The following is a 3603-nucleotide window of genomic DNA, read 5'->3' as shown; positions in this document are numbered from 1 at the left end:
CGCTGACAGCACGAAGGATGTCACGCGACTAGTTAGCAGGCTAGAGTCTCGTTCGTTATCGGAATTAACCAGACAAATCGCTCCACCAACTAAGAACGGCCATGCACCACCACCCACCGAATCAAGAAAGAGCTATCAATCTGTCAATCCTTCCGGTGTCCGGGCCTGGTGAGGTTTCCCGTGTTGAGTCAAATTAAGCCGCAGGCTCCACTCCTGGTGGTGCCCTTCCGTCAATTCCTTTAAGTTTCAGCTTTGCAACCATACTTCCCCCGGAACCCAAAAGCTTTGGTTTCCCGGAGGCTGCCCGCCGAGTCATCGGAGGAACTGCGGCGGATCGCTGGCTGGCATCGTTTATGGTTAGAACTAGGGCGGTATCTGATCGCCTTCGAACCTCTAACTTTCGTTCTTGATTAATGAAAACATACTTGGCAAATGCTTTCGCTTCTGTTCGTCTTGCGACGATCCAAGAATTTCACCTCTAACGTCGCAATACGAATGCCCCCGCCTGTCCCTATTAATCATTACCTCGGGTTCCGAAAACCAACAAAATAGAACCGAGGTCCTATTCCATTATTCCATGCACACAGTATTCAGGCGGGCTTGCCTGCTTTAAGCACTCTAATTTGTTCAAAGTAAACGTGCCGGCCCACCGAGACACTCAACTAAGAGCACCCTGGTAGGATTTCAACGGGGTCCGCCTCGGGACGCGCAAGCACGCCTTCGGCTCGCCCCACCGGCAGGACGTCCCACGATACATGCCAGTTAAACACCGACGGGCGGTGAACCAACAGCGTGGGACACAAATCCAACTACGAGCTTTTTAACCGCAACAACTTTAATATACGCTATTGGAGCTGGAATTACCGCGGCTGCTGGCACCAGACTTGCCCTCCAATAGATACTCGTTAAAGGATTTAAAGTGTACTCATTCCGATTACGGGGCCTCGGATGAGTCCCGTATCGTTATTTTTCGTCACTACCTCCCCGTGCCGGGAGTGGGTAATTTGCGCGCCTGCTGCCTTCCTTGGATGTGGTAGCCGTTTCTCAGGCTCCCTCTCCGGAATCGAACCCTGATTCCCCGTTACCCGTTACAACCATGGTAGGCGCAGAACCTACCATCGACAGTTGATAAGGCAGACATTTGAAAGATGCGTCGCCGGTACGAGGACCGTGCGATCAGCCCAAAGTTATTCAGAGTCACCAAGGCAAACGGACCAGACGAGCCAATCCGATTGGTTTTGATCTAATAAAAGCGTCCCTTCCATCTCTGGTCGGGACTCTGTTTGCATGTATTAGCTCTAGAATTACCACAGTTATCCAAGTAACGTGGGTACGATCTAAGGAACCATAACTGATTTAATGAGCCATTCGCGGTTTCACCTTAATGCGGCTTGTACTGAGACATGCATGGCTTAATCTTTGAGACAAGCATATGACTACTGGCAGGATCAACCAGGGAGCTGCGTCAACGAGAGCTGAGCAGCCGGCCGCCCGGGAGTGTGTCCCGAGGGCCCGCGCGAACACGCAAGCGTCCGCTCAATTATTCTGCAAACAGGAGGAGGCTGAGCTCCCCTGCACGATACACCTCGAAACCCTCTCAGGTCCCGGCGGCGCGCAGCGCCGTCCTAAGTACTTGGTCGGGTTCGAGAGAGGCGCAATCGCCCGGAGATAGGCGAGTAGACGCTTTCAGTGCGAACACCCGTGCTCCCAACTGAGCTTGCCGCTGCCGACAGAGGCCCGGGAGCGTGCTGTCGTGGCATTGCCGGCGGGAAACAACACGCGCCACCTACGGTGACCGGCAGCTCCAACGCCAGCGCCACAGAAGGGCAAAGCCCCACTTGGGTGCAGAAGCGAACTCTCCCAGCACAGCGCACGCGCCAACACGTCCGCAGAGCTGCGATACAAACCACCTGCGAGAACCGCTGGGGGCGACCGAGCAGCAGACGGCGTCGCGACGCCGAGTGCCGGGCGGCGGCGCATCCTCAACGCACACAGTCCGCAATCGGACCAGCACACTGCAGATGTCCACCGCGCTTCGCACCGGGCTCGGCAGAACCCACTTTGGCCGCCTGGCGCCGCGCGCAGGGTGCGCCGGCGCATAGCTGGGACGCCAGCCGGGCCCGTCGGCCGGCGCTCCTGCCACTGGGCGCCCCCCCACCAGCCGGCTGTAGTGCGTGCGCTCACGCAGCGCGCGGCCAGCACGCCGGGCGGCCCCCCCCTCACCGGCCGGGGACTGTCCCGCCAAGCCACAGCCTCGTATCGCTTCATACCCACATGGCCAACTCAGGTTCGGGGGCATGGCGGGTACCGCCGAAACAACCGGTTCACAGATGTACCGATCGTCGCTATCACCGATGCACCTGCAGCGCGAACAACCGCTCAACAACTGATTTCCAGTTCATTTGCGGATCTTTGGCAGCAAACGTATACGTCAATCTACATTTGCGAAATCTACGATTCTGGCATGCCTGCATGTTATGTGTCACGACACGCTACATCAGCCCACATACACACTGCGGCATGTACACGAGAGAACACGTGGAAGATGGTCCGCGCACGTGTGCAATGTCCCTTGCGCGGTCGACTGTCAACCGGCCTCTGTAGCATGTCGCAGATGTGGAACGCGGTCCACCGTGCTATCATGTTGTGTGGGGCAATACGATTAAATAGGAAAACCCTCGTCGCTACATCAACAGACGGCTCACGCTGATTCCCGGCAGAGGGAGGAGGGGGGGGGGGGGGGCAACATGCAATACTTTCGTCCGTACCTACTTACCACATGTCTGTACGGCGTACAACAGTGCAATCTCGCTGTAATGGGGAGACGAGACAAGTAGCATCGTGCACAACATATGGCCCTTATGATTCGCCATTGTAGGGCGCAGCCGGTGTACGGTCAAGCATGTGCCACATTATGTCACTCAGTACGTAACGACGGATGATCAGTGTGGGTTACGCGTACATCAGCGGACAGTCCACACAGGCCGTACCACAACGTACACTGACTGCATCGACAACCGAATGCAACTGAACAGCTGCAAGGCTCATTTCACAAACAAACGCCTGACCGACCAGCTTGGAAGGGCAGGAGGGGAGGGCGATATTCGTTCTGTAGCGGTACACCCTTCCAGTGGTTAGCGGGACTGTGTAGAAAGTACGCAACACTCGAAAGACCTTTATGTGAGGGTACGCACCATGGCATCAAGAAATACACATGACACCAGAGGATCCAAGCAGTGAACTATGTTCAGAGGGTTGCTGTTAGGCAAAGCTACATTCCTGTGACGTTACATGTGACAGTTAAGGTGCAGTGTAAGTTAGGTTAAGGTGCAGTGTAAGTTAGGTTAAGGTGCAGTGTAAGTTAGGTTAAGGTGCAGTGTAAGTTAGGTTAAGGTGCAGTGTAAGTTAGGTTAAGGTGCAGTGTAAGTTAGGTTAAGGTGCAGTGTAAGTTAGGTTAAGGTGCAGTGTAAGTTAGGTTAAGGTGCAGTGTAACTTAGGTTAAGGTGCAGTGTAAGTTAGGTTAAGGTGCAGTGTAACTTAGGTTAAGGTGCAGTGTAACTTAGGTTAAGGTGCAGTGTAACTTAGGTTAAGGTGCAGTGTAAC

At 54.8% G+C, this 3603-nt stretch overlaps 1 non-coding gene across 1 annotated transcript in view; it reads right to left on the bottom strand.

Annotated features, from left to right (window-relative positions):
• The window catches only part of LOC126319531 (small subunit ribosomal RNA), a 1893-nt gene extending 434 nt beyond the window's left edge, over positions 1-1459 (bottom strand). The window contains exon 1 of the ribosomal RNA XR_007557725.1: positions 1-1459. This exon is cut by the window's left edge and continues 434 nt beyond it. This is a non-coding gene — a ribosomal RNA (small subunit ribosomal RNA).
• Between the last annotated feature and the right edge of the window lie 2144 nt (positions 1460-3603).

This window comes from Schistocerca gregaria, unplaced genomic scaffold, assembly GCF_023897955.1.
Source record: "Schistocerca gregaria isolate iqSchGreg1 unplaced genomic scaffold, iqSchGreg1.2 ptg000687l, whole genome shotgun sequence".
Lineage (NCBI taxonomy): Eukaryota > Metazoa > Arthropoda > Insecta > Orthoptera > Acrididae > Schistocerca > Schistocerca gregaria.
Note: the sequence above shows the minus strand (reverse complement) of the source record. Positions and strands in the feature narration are given on the sequence as shown.